We start from the raw sequence: 16,798 nt of genomic DNA on the forward strand, positions 1-16,798 counted from the left end.
ATAGAGAATCACACATAGATTAGATAGATAGAAACATGTCAGTCACATATATATGAAGTACAGTGACAGTGTTGATTACTGTACTTGTCATTTAGCGTAAAGGATTTATCAAAAAAAATAATAGTGTTTTCATGCACCGTTTCTTTAAAAAAGCCGGCCGGCAATTCAGCATCTGTACCCAACAATTTAGAATAGAAGGAATAGAGAATCACACATAGATTAGATAGATAGAAACATGTCAGTCACATATATATGAAGTACAGTGACAGTGTTGCTTACTGTACTTGTCATTTAGTGTAAAGGATTTATTAAAAAAAATAATAGTGTTTTCATGCACCGTCTCTTTAAGAAAGCCGGCCGGCAATTCAGCATCTGTACCCGACAATTTATAACAGACAGAATAGAGCTTCACACATAGATTAGATAGATAGAAACATGTCAGTCACATATATATGAAGTACAGTGATAGTGTTGGTTACTGTACTTGTCATTTAGTATTAAAATAAAGGATTTATTATTAAAAAAATTGGCGTGGGGTTCCCCTTAATTTTAGGCTCTAGCGGAGGTTAAGCAGACAGCTGGGGCAGATGTTTGAAGCCTGGGAAGGGGGTAATACCCACGGAGCTTCCCAGGCTACTAATATCAGCCCCCAGCTGAATACATAGCCTTTACTAGCTATTAAAATAGGGGACCCCCCCAAAAAAATGATGTGGGGTCCCCCCTAATTTAATAGCTAGCAAAGGCTAGGCAGACAGCTGGGGGCTGATATTAATAGCCCAGGAAGGGAGCCATGAATATTGGCCCCCTCGCAGGCTAGAAACACCAGCCGTCAGCCGCCCCAGAAATGGCGCATTCATAGGATGCGCCAATTCTGGCACTTAGCCTCGCTCTTCCACGCTGCCCTGGTGCGTTGGCAGGGGTAATAGGGCTGGGGTTGATGTCAGCTTATAATGCCAGCTGACATCAAGCCCAGGTTAGTAATGGAGAGGCGTCTATAAGACACCCCCATTACTAACCCCATAGTAAAAGTTAAAAAAAACACAAACACCCAGAATAAAGTCCTTTAATTGAAATAAAGACACAATTCTTTATTGTTCTAAATTAAACCATACTTACCGTCACGCCCATTCCAGCTGAAGCCAACGATCTCCTGTAATAAAAATAAAATAATAAAGCAACCTCATCCTTACCTTTAAATGGTTCCCACGACAGCTTCAGCTCTGCTACATCGAGATGACAGGCTGGACCGCAGCAGAACGCCGCCATCCAGCCTGTCATCCCGCAGACACTGAGAAGAGCAGGCTTGCTTGCGCTCCACATTGTCTCTCTGTGACGGCATAAAGATGAGCCGAGGTCATGTCCAATGAACTCGGCTCACCTCATGCACGTCACTTACAGCGTGGGAGAATTCTCACGCTGAAGCGCTGAGTGCAGGAGAATTTTCCCACGCTGTCAGTGAGGTGCATGAGGTGAGCTGAGTTCATTGGACATGAGCTCACCTCATGCACGTCACTGACAGCGTGGGAGAATTCTCCTGCACTCAGCACTTCAGCGTGAGAATTTTCCCACGCTGTCAGTGACGTGCATGAGGTGAGCCGAGTTCATTGGACATGACCTCGGCTCATCTGGATGCCGTCACAGCGAGACACTGAGGAGCGCAAGCATGCCTGCTCTTCTCAGTGTCTGCGGCATGACAGGCTGGATGGCAGCGTTCTGCTGCGGTCCAGCCTGTCATCTCGATGAAGCAGAGCTGTAGCTGTCGTGGGAACCATGGAAAGGTAAGGATGAGGTTGGTTTATTATTTTTCTTTTATTGCAGGAGATCGTTGGCTTCAGCTGGAAAGGGCGTGATGGTAAGTATAGTTTAATTTAGAACAATAAAGAATTATGTGTTTATTTCAATTAAAGGACTTTATTCTGGGTGTTGTGTTTTTTTTAAATACTTTACTAGAAATTCATGGCGGTCATGTCTAATACTGGCGTGACCCCATGAATTTTGGGCTTGGGGCCAGCTGATAATACCAAGCTGGCCCTAACCCCTTTATTACCCAGTGAGCCACCGCACCAGGGCCCTGGATGAGTTGGGTACAGCGCCAGAAGATGGCGCTTCTATGAACGCGCCATTTTCCGGGGTGGCTGCGGACTCCAATTTGCAGCGGGGGGGGGGCCAGAAAGCTTGGGCCTCCCTGCGCTGCAGATTCCAGCCCCCAGCTGCCTAGTTGTACCTGGCTGGACACAAAAATAGGGCGAAGCCCCACGTATTTTTTTTTTAATTATTTCATGAAATTCATGAAATAATTAAGAAAAAAAGGCCTTCCCTATATTGTTGTGTCCGGCCAGGTACAAATAGTCAGCTGGTGGTTGGGGGCAGCCCGTTCCTGCCTACTGTACCTGGCTGGACACAAATATAGTGCGAAGCCCCACTTCAATTTTTTTTAATTATTTCATGAAATTCATGAAATAATTAAGAAAAAAAGGCCTTCCCTATATTGTTGTGTCCGGCCAGGTACAAATAGGCAGCTGGTGGTTGGGGGCAGCCCATTCCTGCCTGCTGTACCTGGCTGGACACAAATATAGTGCGAAGCCCCACTTCAATTTTTTTAAATTATTTCAGGAAATTCATGAAATAATTAAAAAAAAATTGACGTGGGGCTTCGCACTATATTTGTGTCCAGTCAGGTGCAGCAGGCAGGAACGGGCTGCCCCCAACCACCAGCTGCCTATTTGTACCTGGCCGGACACAACAATATAGGGAAGCCCTTTTTTTCTTAATTATTTCATGAAATAATTTAAAGAAAATTGACGTGGGGCTTCGCCCTGTTTTTGTGTCCAGCCAGGTACAACTAGGCAGCTGGGGGCTGGAATCCGCAGCGCAGGGAGGCCCAAGCTTTCTGGGCCACCCCCGCTGCAAATTGCAGTCCGCAGCCACCCCGGAAAATGGCGCGTTCATAGAAGCGCCATCTTCTGGCGCTGTACAAAACTCATCCAGGGCCCTGATGCGGTGGCTCACTGGGTAATAAAGGGGTTATGGCCAGCTTGGCATTATCAGCTGGCCCTAAGCCCAAAATTCATGGGGTCACGCCAATATTAGACATGACCACCATGAATTTCTAGAAAAGTATTTAAAAAAAACACAACACCCAGAAAAAAGTCCTTTAATTGAAATAAACACACAATTCTTTATTGTTCTAAATTAAACCATACTTACCGTCACGCCCATTCCAGCTGAAGCCAACGATCTCCTGAAATAAAAGAAAAATAATAAAGCAACATCATCCTTACCTTTCCATGGTTCCCATGACAGCTTCAGCTCTGCTACATCGAGATGACAGGCTGGACCGCAGCAGAACGCTGCCATCCAGCCTGTCATCCCGCAGACACTGAGAAGCGCAGGCTTGCTTGCGTTCCACAGTGTCTCTCTGTGAGGGCATCCAGATGAGCCGAGTTAATGTCCAATGAACTCGGCTCACCTCATGCACGTCACTGACAGCGTGGGAAAATTCTCCTGCACTCAGCGCTTCAGCGTGGGAGAATTCTCACACTGAAGCGCTGAGTGCAGGAGTATTCTCCCACGCTGTCAGTGACGTGCAGGAGGTGAGCTGAGTTCAATGGACATGAGCTCACCTTATGCACGTCACTGACAGCGTGGGAAAATTCTCCTGGACTCAGCGCTCCAGCGTGGGAGAATTCTCACGCTGAAGCGCTGAGTGCAGGAGAATTCTCCCACGCTGTCAGTGACGTGCAGGAGGTGAGCTGAGTTCATTGGACATGAGCTCACCTTATGCACGTCACTGACAGCGTGGGAGAATTCTCCTGCACTCAGCGCTTCAGCGTGAGAATTTTCCCACGCTGTCAGTGACATGCATGAGGTGCGCCGAGTTCATTGGACATTAACTCGTCTCATCTTTATGCCGTCACAGCCAGACACTGCAGAGCGCAAGCATGCCTGCGCTTCTCAGTGTCTGCGGGATGACATTCTGGATGGCAGCGTTCTGCTGCGGTCCAGCCTGTCATCTCGATGTAGCAGAGCTGAAGCTGTCGTGTCAACCATGGAAAGGTAAGGATGATGTTGCTTTATTATTTTTCTTTTATTGCAGGAGATCGTTGGCTTCAGCTGGAATGGCAGTGATGGTAAGTATGGTTTAATTTAGAACAATAAAGGATTGTGTCTTTATTTCAATTAAACGACTTTATTCTGGGTGTTTGTGTTTTCTTTTAACTTTGACTATGGGGTTAGTAATGGGGGTGTATTATAGACGCCTCTCCATTACTAACCTGGGCTTGATGTCAGCTGGCATTATAAGCTGACATCAACTCCAGCCCTATTACCCCCTGCCACCGCTACAGGGCAGCGTGGAAGAGCGAGGCTAAGTGCCAGAATTGGCGCATCCTATGAATGTGCCATTTCTGGGGCGGCTGACGGCTGGTGTTTCTAGCCTGGGAGGGGGCCAATATTCATGGCTCCCTTCCTGGGCTATTAATATCAGCCCCCAGCTGTCTGCCTAGCCTTTGCTAGCTATTAAATTAGGGGGGACCCCACGTCATTTTTTTGGGGGGGTCCCCCATTTTAATAGCTAGTAAAGGCTATGTATTCAGCTGGGGGCTCATATTAGTAGCCTGGGAAGCTCCGTGGGTATTACCCCCTTCCCAGGCTTCAAACATCTGCCCCAGCTGTCTGCTTAACCTCCGCTAGAGACTAAAATTAAGGGGAACCCCACGCCAATTTTTTTTAATAATAAATCCTTTATTTTAATACTAAATGACAAGTACAGTAACCAACACTATCACTGTACTTCATATATATGTGACTGACATGTTTCTATCTATCTAATCTATGTGTGAAGCTCTATTCTGTCTGTTATAAATTGTCGGGTACAGATGCTGAATTGCCGGCCGGCTTTTTTAAAGAGACGGTGCATGAAAACACTATTATTTTTTTTAATAAATCCTTTACACTAAATGACAAGTACAGTAAGCAACATTATCACTGTACTTCATATATATGTGACTGACATGTTTCTATCTATCTAATCTATGTGTGAAGCTCTATTCTGTCTGTTATAAATTGTCGGGTACAGATGCTGAATTGCCGGCCGGCTTTTTTAAAGAGACAGTGCATGAAAACACTATTATATTTTTTAATAAATCCTTTACACTAAATGACAAGTACAGTAAGCGACACTGTCACTGTACTTCATATATATGTGACTGACATGTTTCTATCTATCTAATCTATGTGTGAGGCTCTATTCCTTCTTGTCTAAATTGTCGGGTACCGGTGTATGCCGCTGCTGAATTGCCGGCCGGCTTTTTTAAAGAAAGCGTCTTTTGAGCAGTTTGTCAGCTTTTGGACACCTTTGAAGGTGTTTTCTATGTGTTTCTATGTGTTTTTGTTTGCCTGCCATTGGTTTTAACAGTGTTCGACGGTGTTCTAAGGTGTTCGACGAACAGTTCGACGAACAGTTCCTCGAACATCCCGGTGTTCGACGAACCGAACCGAACCCGAACACTACGGGGGTGGCTCAACACTAGTCAGAACGTATTGCACCAGGGTTTGTTGGTACTGCCACAGTTGCTGCAACATGTGCAGAGTTGAATTCCACCGGGTAGGCACATTGCATTTTAGCCGGTGACGTGGCAGGCCCAACAACTTCTGTAGAGATGTAAGTCGCTGAGCTGCGGGATGCGAACGGCGGAAGTGAGCACACAGCGACCGTGCCCTCTGCAGAAGGCCATCTAGTCCGGGATAGTGGGCTAAAAATTGCTGGACAACCAGGTTCAACACGTGAGCCATACAAGGCACGTGTGTGACATTGCCCCGGCGAAGGGCCGCACCCAGGTTTGCAGCATTGTTGCACACGGCCTTCCCTGGTTTCAGGTCCAGTGGAGACAACCATTCATGAAATTGGTTCTCCAGAGCTGACCACAACTCATCAGCTGTGTGACTCACATTTCCCAGACATTTCAAAGTAAAAACCGCCTGATGACGTTGAGCCCTACTGCCAGCATAGTAAGGAGGAGTGCAGGATCCCTTCTGCACAGTTAGAGAGCTTGTGGCATGACCAGACAGGCTTTGGGTGCAGGTGGAGGACCGAGAGGAGGTTGAGGAGGCAGAAGCAGTGGAGGAACTTTGAGATAAAGAGGATTGACGCACAACTCGTGGGGACGGCAAGACTTGGACAGCAGCCCCTTGTCCTGCTGTCACCATAGTTACCCAGTGCCCAGTCAGCGACATGTAACGCCCCTGTCCATGCCTACTCGTCCAAGTGTCTGTGGTGAAATGCACCCTGTCACACACAGAGTTTCTCAAAGAAGCGGTGATGTTGTGTGCGACATGCTGGTGGAGCGCAGGCACACCTTTCTTTGAGAAGTAGTGCCGACTGGGCATCTGGTACTGGGGCACTGCGACGGACATAAGGTCTCGAAAATCCTCTGTGTCCACCAGGCGGAAAGGCAGCATTTCTGTACCCAAGAGCTTGCAGATGGTGAAATTCAACCTCTTAGCTTTCTCATGGCTAGGAGGAAATGGTCTTTTACTTGTCCACATCAGAGGGACCGAGGGCTGGCTATTGTGCTTAGACGGGGTTGATAAGGGTGTCCCCAGCAATCTGCCGGTCTGTGAGGAAGATGCAGGCGGACATGTTAGGTTGCCTTGATCCAAAGGTGGTGCTATCGATGTCGGACAGCGCTCAACACCAGCTGGTGTTACCACCTCCAAAGAAAATGATGACCTGCCAATCACGCTGGCTGTTGCGGGTAAAGAGGTGGCAGGTCTGCGCCCCAAAACAGGTGTGACTGCTGTCCCCCCAGTCACAGAGGATGAAGAGGCCGCGGATGCACAAGATATGGCAGACGGCGGTTGGCCCGGCCGGCTAGGCCGCATTGTAGCACAGTGAGCTTCCCACTGCAACTTATGCTTCATGTCCATGTGCCGGTTCATGCATGAAGTACTCAAACTATGTATTTTTTGGCCTATACTTAGCTTTTGCTGACAAATGTTACAGATAACACGAGTTGGATCATCTTTATCGATCTGAAAAAATGCCCAGGCTATGCAAGGCTTAGCACCCATGCGACCTGAAGAGCCACCACGACTTGTGGTGAGAGGCAGAGTTGTGTTTGAGGATGCAGTTGTTGACGTGCTTCCAGTACTACGTCTCTGTCCAGGAAGGCGCAACCTGACCTCGTCGTCACTAGCATCCTCCTCCACCTCCTCTGCTGACCTCATCTCTTGGCTGACTGTGGGTTGACAGTAAGTGGGATCTCCAACCTCATCATCATCACCCTGTGCGTTATCACACCCGTCGTCCTCAGAGCCAACCTGTTCCTGCCCTAACAAAAAACTAAAGTTGTCGCTCCAATCAGGTATTTGAGTCTCATCATCGTCTTCCTCATTGTCTCCACCAATAGGAGTTACAGTTTGGGAATGAGGGTCTACATTATGGTCAGAACCTTCTGCGTCTGGTCCTGGATCCGACTCATAAAGATTCTGGGTATCAGTGCAGATCATTTCCTCGTCTGGATTCACAGAAGCGCTGGAGTCGACCTCTGATTCCCAGGCTATAGTATGAGTAAACAGCTCTGCAGACTCAACCATCTGTTCTACCTCATACTCAGACAAGCAGCTGGAGATTTGGGAGCTGTGAGGAAGCAAGTGCGATTGGGGTGACACCTTTGAGGACTGGAGTATTTGTGATGTTGTAGTTGATGTGGAGGAGAGCCCACTTAAAGGAACACTTGATATCCGTTGAAGCACCTGCTGTTTTTGTGCCTCATCTGGAATTTGTAGCGATTGGCGTGGCCGTAAGAAAGGGATCTTATCACATTGTCCTCTAAAAGAAGTAGACATTTTAGTTTGGCTGGAAGATGGTCTTTCTTCTGCAGATGTTACTGTTGCTTTAACACCTACCCCACGGACACAACCTTTTTTCCCCTTCCCAACATGCCTATTCCCCTTTCCACTAGCAGCAGGCCTTTTTCCCCTCATTTTTGTGGTTAACTAATTTACAACTCTGGAGTTGTTTGCACAAAAAAACAATGGATGGTAACCGAGCAGAGCTGAGTGGCCAAACTGTGGTATTAGGCCAAAACTATTGGCTGGGTTAGATGCAGAAAAAAATTATATTCAATTTGCAACCTGATGGAGGTCAGTATAGATGGACTAATAGAACAAGTCCCACACACAGCTAGATGCCCAAATATTTTTTCAGAGGTAGATGCAGAAAAAAAATATATTCAGTTTGCAACCTGATGGAGGTCAGTATAGATGGACTAATAGAGAAAGTCCCACACACTGCTAGAAGGCCAAATATTTTTTCAGAGCTAGATGCAGACAAAAATTATTTTTAATTTGCAACCTGATGGAGGTCAGTATAGATGGACTAATAGAGAAAGTCCCACACACTGCTAGAAGGCCAAATATTTTTTCAGAGCTAGATGCAGAAAAAAATTATACTCAGTTTGCAACCTGATGGAGGTCAGTATACATGGACTAATAGAACAAGTCCCACACACTGCTAGAAGCCCAAATATTTTTTCAGAGCTGGATGCAGAAAAAAATTATATTCAATTTGCAACCTGATGGAGGTCAGTATAGATGGACAAATAGAGAAAGTCCCACACACTGCTAGAAGGCCAAATATTTTTTCAGAGCTAGATGCAGATAAAAATTATTTTGAATTTGCAACCTGATGGAGGTCAGTATAGATGGACTAATAGAGAAGGTCCCACACACTGCTAGAAGGCCAAATATTGTTTCAGAGCTAGATGCAGAAAAAAATTATATTCAGTTTGCATCCTGATGGAGGTCAGTATAGATGGACTAATAGAACAAGTCCCACACACTGCTAGAAGGCCAAATATTTTTTCAGAGCTAGATGCAGATAAAAATTATTTTTAATTTGCAACCTGATGGAGGTCAGTATAGATGGACTAATAGAGAAAGTCCCACACACTGCTAGAAGGCCAAATATTTTTTCAGAGCTAGATGCAGAAAAAAATTATATTCAGTTTGCAACCTGATGGAGGTCAGTATAGATGGACTAATAGAACAAGTCCCACAGACAGCTAGAAGCCCAAATATTATTTCAGAGGCAGATGCAGACAAAAAATTATTTTGAATTTGCAACGTGATAGAGCTCAGTATAGATGGACTAATAGAACAAGTCCCACACACTGCTAGAAGGCCAAATATTTTTTCAGAGCTAGATGCAGAAAAAAATATATTCAGTTTGCAACCTGATGGAGGTCGGTATAGATGGACTAATAGAGAAAGTCCCACACACTGCTAGAAGGCCAATTATTTTTTCAGAGCTAGATGCAGACAAAAAATTATTTTTAATTTGCAACCTGATGGAGGTCAGTATAGATGGACTAATAGAGAAAGTCCCACACACTGCTAGAAGGCCAAATATTTTTTCAGAGCTAGATGCAGACAAAAAATTATTTTGAATTTGCAACGTGATGGAGGTCAGTATAGATGGACTAATAGAACAAGTCCCACACACTGCTAGAAGCCCAAATATTTTTTCAGAGCTGGATGCAGAAAAAAAATATATTCAGTTTTCAACGTGATGGAGGTCAGTATAGATGGACTAATAGAACAAGTCCCACACACTGCTAGAAGCCCAAATATTTTTTCAGAGATAGATGCAGAAAAAAATTATATTCAATTTGCAACCTAATGGAGGTCAGTATAGATGGACTAATAGAACAAGTCCCACACACTGCTAGAAGTCCAAATATTTTTTCAGAGCTAGATGCAGAAAAAAATTATATTCAATTTGCAACCTGATAGAGGTCAGTATAGATGGACTAATAGAATGATGCTATGCCCAAAAGATTTTACTTCACTAGGTGCAGTAAAAAAATTGGTATTCTATACACAGGTGGTATATCTTGCAACACAGATAGGTTACTCCACTGACTAACACACTCTGCAATAGCCCAAAAAGGATTAGCTTTGCTAGATTCAGCCAAATGCTGTGAAAAAACTTGCACAGCACTGGCACAGACCTGCCTGGGGCAAAAACTGATGGGAACTGATGTAACCTAGTCCTGAAAAGGACTGCAATTACAATTAGTCTTTACTCCCACAACCTATCTATTTAAGAGCACAGACCTGCCTGATAAAAGTCGTAGGAAATGCTGTAACCTATTCCTTAAAAGGACTGCAATCACAACTATTCCCTACTCCCAAGCTATCTGTAGATTTGTGCGAAAATTGGCTTGAAATTAACAAGGTATAGCACACACAGCAACAGCGGTGCCGTCTAACACGCAGCTGCAGCAGTGAGAAAATGGTGGCGACGGAGAAAATGGCTTGGTCTTATTGGGCAAGGACATGTGACATACACTGCCAATGACACATGCCCTTGCTTGTGTGAAAAAAAGCACTTCGCTCCGTGTGTGCGCTGCGGATAGGCTGACAGATTGCACCTCCCCACTGTAAATGCGGGAAAGAGAAAAAAAAATGGAGATCTTCATTATTCCTGCAGAGATCCATCCCCTGCCCCTCCCCCCGCCCCGCTGTACACTCAAACTGCGTATTAACATTAATTTTCATCATTACTGAGAAAAAATCCAGTTATGATTTTGGTGCACGAACAGTTATCGAACATAACCTCGAACAGCAGAATTTTTCTCAAATCGTTCGTGTTCGCCGAACGGCTCGAACACCGCCCAAAACAGCTCGAATTTGAGATTGGCGAACAGTTCGAGTTGAACAACGCTCATCTCTAATCTCTACAACAACTGTTAAGAGGAGACTTTGTGCAGCATGCCTTCATGGTAAGATAGCTGCTAGGAAACCACTGCTAAGGACAGGAAACAAGCAGAAGAGACATGTTTTGGCTAAAGAACACAAGGAATGGACATTAGACCAGTGGAAATCTGTGCTTTGGTCTGATGAGTCCAAATTTGAGATCTTTGGTTCCAACCACCGTGTCTTTGTGCGACGCAGAAAGGGTGAACGGATGGACTCTACATGCCTGGTTCCCACCGTGAAGCATGGAGGAGGAGGTGTGATTGTGTGGGGGTGCTTTGCTGGTGACACTGTTGGGGATTTATTCAAAATTGAAGGCATACTGAACCAGCATGGCTACCACAGCATCTTGCATCGGCATGCTATTCCATCCGGTTTGCGTTTAGTTGGACCATCATTTATTTTTCAACAGGACAATGACCCCAAACACACCTCCAGGCTGTGTAAGGGCTATTTGACCAAGAGGGAGAGTGATGGGGTGCTACACCAGATGACCTGGCCTCCACAGTCACCAGACCTGAACCCAATCGAGATGGTTTGGGGTGAGCTGGACCGCAGAGTGAAGGCAAAAGGGCCAACAAGAGCTAAGCATCTCTTGGAACTCCTTCAAGATTGTTGGAAGACCATTTCCGGTGACTACCTCTTGAAGCTCATCAAGAGAATGCCAAGCGTGTGCAAAGCAGTCATCAAAGGAAAAGGTGGCTACTTTGAAGAACCTAGAATATAAGACATATTTTCAGTTGTTTCACACTTTTTTTGTTAAGTATATAATTCCACATGTGTTAATTCATAGTTTTGATGCCTTCAGTGTGAATGTACAATTTTCATAGTCATGAAAATACAGAAAAATCTTTAAATGAGAAGGTGTTTCCAAACTTTTGGTCTGTACTGTATGTGTAGGTATACATATATATAAACGCATAAATTTTAGTGAAGGTGAATGAATGAAAAGTGGGAGTAAACAAAGTGGAAAGGTGAAAAACACCAGCAATCAAGTATGTAAGGCAAAAATACAAAAATACAAGAATATGAATAAATATAAGGGGTTCCTCAGTCTCAGAGCTGGAACGTGCAATGGACTGGCGGCCTCCATAGCTTTCCCTTCATAAGCCCCGGACCACCAAAAGAGACATTTGGATAACACAGGGAAACTAGAAAAAAGAGAAGTGAATTAAAAACACATAAAAACAACGAGATTAAAAACAAGCAGCATGAGACAAAAAGAAATAAATGAAGCGCACAGAGACTCAACAAAGGAAGGGAGCAAAACTATAAGATTCATTAAGACCAAGGGGGATATGGAATTTATAATGGTAATCCATTTCACCTCTTTTTGTGCCAGCAATTTTTTCCAATTACCTCCCCGAATGCCCGGATAGTCGCGATCTATACCACTTACCTTCAATGCCAAAGGATCACAATTGTGAAATTTTTTAAAATGACGAGGAATAGTCTTCAACTCTTCGAAGTTATCATTTTCACTGGCTGCCCTTATGTCTAAGACATGTTCAGTTGTCCTCCTACGTAATTCCCTTGTTGTCATTCCAATATAAATCTTGTTGCATGAACATCTGGCACTATATATAACGCCAACTGTGTTACAAGACACCGTGTGGGTGATCTTGAAAGTCCTTGAACTATCCGCATTCGTAAATGTCTTTGTTGATTCAATATTAGGGCAGGCTACACACCCACCACAGGGCCGAAAATATAATGCAGTCACAAATAAATATTATGACTAGTCACTGAAAGCTACATGTGTATCTATAGACAGATATGAGCTAGCTAAACAGCGAGCTACAAATTCTTCATAAAATAGTATGAGATAGAAAGAAACATTGTTCATGGCAAAGATCCAATATCATTAATGCCAGTTTAAGGGAAAGGCAAATATTTTATTAGAATATATAAAACTGCACCATTTATCTGTGCATACACAGAATAGCCATAAATTGGTAGCCAGGGGTCGGAGCAATAAAAGGACACAGAGAAAATGCATGGTCAGATGGAGCCAAGGATCAGAAGAACTATGCAGTCTAGGTGAGCTATCCAATAAAGAATAAGCCTAGGTTAGAACCTGGGTGTAGAACAACACGTCTCTGAAAACAAATCTAAAGGAGCAAGGCTGCAGACAAAGTCTTGGAAAAGAGCAAGGTCATACACAGGCAAACAATATAGAAATATATTAGGCTAGAGGCAAAGACTGAAGAGACTTGAATTGACACTCAGGTTTCATTTGATTGAACTTGCTGGGTTATATATCAGATCTTAGATGACCTTATCAGAAACAATTGTATAGCACCAGAGCTCTGGACTTGTAAGAAATAACTATTGCTTTGCTGGAGCCTAACAAGTGGTCATGTGTAATGGAGAGAGAACGACACAGTTTTGGAAATGTATCCTGGCTCAATTGACATCCTCTTAGTGACATGAGCGGCGTTCACCAGTTGCCTAGCAAAATAACACAACGGCCTAAGGGATACAGATGAACTGTGTTAGAATTATAAGAATCAACCAAAAACAAGATTGGGGTAGCACGTAATGCCATGAACTAAAATGCATAAAGTTTGGAGCAGCTCCAGAAAAAGTCCTTGATGTTAGAACCCTCCTGTTAGTTTTTTTCTATTTTGTGGTCACGTGACCTGCTGCCTATTTATTCCAGCTCCGCCCTCCTGGCTTTGCTGGACTTCAGTGTTGCTTTGACTCTTAATCTAGCCAGGTGCTTTGTACCTATATCTATAGTTTGCGTGGTCCTTGGACCTCTAAGTACTTTTCGTCTGTTTGTCTTTTTGTTCCGCTACAACTTCTGCTAGGAGGTGTCCAATTTTGTCCCAGTCCTTAGTACTTTTAGGGACCCCTCCCTTATATCTATAGGTCTGCATTCAGACTAGCTGAGGACGAAGGCGGGTCTGTTCACAAGGAACAGGTTGCCCGCTGCATCGTAGGGAATCAGCTTAGTCCTATTGTAGGGACAGTTTTCCTTTCTTTCCTTAGTTCTTGTAGCAGATCATAACACTTGAAATGTCAAGTGTTTTAATCCGAGAGCTAGTGTACACAGTGATCTAGTGTATACCAGTGACTAAAATGAAAGGTTTAGAGTAACTCAACTGAATACCATGCTCCTTTAGCTTTGCTCAAATTTTTCGGGTATCATAGAGTGGTAGAGTTAGCTGTTTATGACCTACAGATTTTCTAGGAGTTTATTCATGGAGAATAACATCTCTGCAAATTGAATTTTCAGGGGAACTAAGAGTGAACGGGTGAATTTGAATTTTGCCTTAGCCACTCATCTCTAATCTTTACCATAAAGACCATGGATGTTATTCTTCTACTTCTTCACCATCTCTGGAGAATGTTGTCCAGTTTTATATTCTACTTGACAGTTTCCATCTTTAGCAGTGAATCCTGTTTGCAGATCATATTCACTACAAATAAGACTGAATCATAAAAATGTTTAAATCTGTCAGATCACAAAGGCTATCACAGACACACTTGGCACCAGCCATTTCATTTTGTTTTGCACATCTTCTTTCCAAGGTAACCCTGATGCTATCTGAATGTCATGTGTCTGGGTTCAAACCCTTGAGCCTGTGTTTTGTGGTCGACTTCTATGTCCTACGAGCCACAAGAAATACACCTTTTCCCCGGGTGTATAGTTTCTGTTATCCTTGCTTCAGTCTGTTTAGGGTATCAGGTGTTTTCATTTACGCATTTGTCTGCACTATCACCTTTCAGTTGCGGCTTTATATACTTTCTCCTACTGATATGTTCTGCTGGTGATAGTGTCATTTGGATGTCCAGCCATACTGCTATAGTTTTAGCCAGTCAGTGAAAGATCAGCTAGGGTTTGTTCTTCTGCTGTTTATGTTCATTATCTGCACCTATCTTCTGTTACTTTTTAGGAAGTGGGCGGCATATTCTATAACATTAGACACTTAATCCTTTATTTTATATTTCATGGTTTGTTTTACTCACTCTGGGATCTCTTTCTATTTCAGCACACTTTCCCTTCTGTAGATAATTTGCACTCTGCTCTGCCCTCCGGTTCTTTAGGAGGAACATAAAGTGCTTGACGGCCTTACAGGCAGCATAGGTCCAAGTTGCCATCATCTAGTCTGTGATTAGCAGGAACTACTAGGGACTGTGGGGTCCCTTTGACAAGTATTAGAGATTGGCTAGCCAACAACCTTTTTAAAATGTTTCAATATATTAATATTTATAACTAGGTGGCATATGCATGTGCATTATCTCCAGGTGAGTAACAAGTAGAGCGTGCTGGATGGCTTGCACACTGACCAGCATTGAAGTCCACATTGTTTTTCCCACAGTCATTGTCACCCATGGCAAATGAGCAGAAGCATCAGACAGCAAAGCAACCAGCACATGAGTGGGGACAACTAAGATTGTTACATAATTTACAAGAAACAAAACCTACAAAAGACAAAAGACAAAAATATATCTCATACCCTACCATCATTATATATAAATGTAAAGCAAAGTTGCATAATAAATATAGGGTACTTAGTGAACTATTTTTGATCAAAAAAGTATACAAGCCGTCCCACCAGCGGAAAGGTGACCCTAAATTGGGACGGTACCTATACTGCCTATATTAAAAACCTTACTGTATATCAAAGTTGAAGTAATGCATATAAAAGGGTAGACAAATAGGACCGGGTCCCAACTCCAGACCACCCAGGCCCGTGGTAAGCTACATATATACCAGTCAGCTCAACAAAGGGGATGCCACCCCCTTAAATTGCACAGAATGCAAACAAGACAAAAAACCAAGCAATGTGAACTGAGGTCTAAGATGGTAGACATGCAAGAAATAGGAGCATGTTCACACTAGCAAAAAGAAACAAAACCTACAAAAGACAAAAGACAAAAATATATCTCATACCCTACCATCATTATATATAAATGTAAAGCAAAGTTGCATAATAAATATAGGGTACTTAGTGAACTATTTTTGATCAAAAAAAGTATACAAGCCGTCCCACCAGCGGCAAGGTGACCCTAAATTGGGACGGTACCTATACTGCCTATATTAAAAACCTTACTGTATATCAAAGTTGAAGTAATGCATATAAAAGGGTAGACAAATAGGACCGGGTCCCAACTCCAGACCACCCAGGCCCGTGGTAAGCTACATATATACCAGTCAGCTCAACAAAGGGGATGCCACCCCCTTAAATTGCACAGAATGCAAACAAGACAAAAAACCAAGAAATGTGAACTGAGGTCTAAGATGGTAGACATGCAAGAAATAGGAGCATGTTCACACTAGCAAAAAGAAACAAAACCTACAAAAGACAAAAGACAAAAATATATCTCATACCCTACCATCATTATATATAAATGTAAAGCAAAGTTGCATAATAAATATAGGGTACTTAGTGAACTATTTTTGATCAAAAAAAGTATACAAGCCGTCCCACCAGCGGCAAGGTGACCCTAAATTGGGACGGTACCTATACTGCCTATATTAAAAACCTTACTGTATATCAAAGTTGAAGTAATGCATATAAAAGGGTAGACAAATAGGACCGGGTCCCAACTCCAGACCACCCAGGCCCTTGGTAAGCTACATATATACCAGTCAGCTCAACAAAGGGGATGCCACCCCCTTAAATTGCACAGAATGCAAACAAGACAAAAAACCAAGCAATGTGAACTGAGGTCTAAGATGGTAGACATGCAAGAAATAGGAGCATGTTCACACTAGCAAAAAGAAACAATTTACAAGAAGCTTAGTAGTTAAGTGTCTATAGAATTTTGAGTCAAATCACATTTTAAAAGTGCAAAATTCCTATGAACATAATGAATGCATAACTTCCTCTAAATAGATTTTATTCTGCATGATCAAATTTGTCCATTTACTTTATTGAGTGCATAAAAATAATAAAACATATAGCAAATGTAAAGCAAATGGTGCACATAATGGAGATATTTTGTGATAGAGTTATGTGCATGTTGTTGACAGGTCCCTTTGCCTTTATCGGTATGTGTCAAAGAATGACTTTAATTCAGCAGA

This window comes from Phyllobates terribilis, unplaced genomic scaffold (assembly GCF_046119375.1).
Source record: "Phyllobates terribilis strain yellow unplaced genomic scaffold, ASM4611937v1 Scaffold_8__6_contigs__length_399053987, whole genome shotgun sequence".
Lineage (NCBI taxonomy): Eukaryota > Metazoa > Chordata > Amphibia > Anura > Dendrobatidae > Phyllobates > Phyllobates terribilis.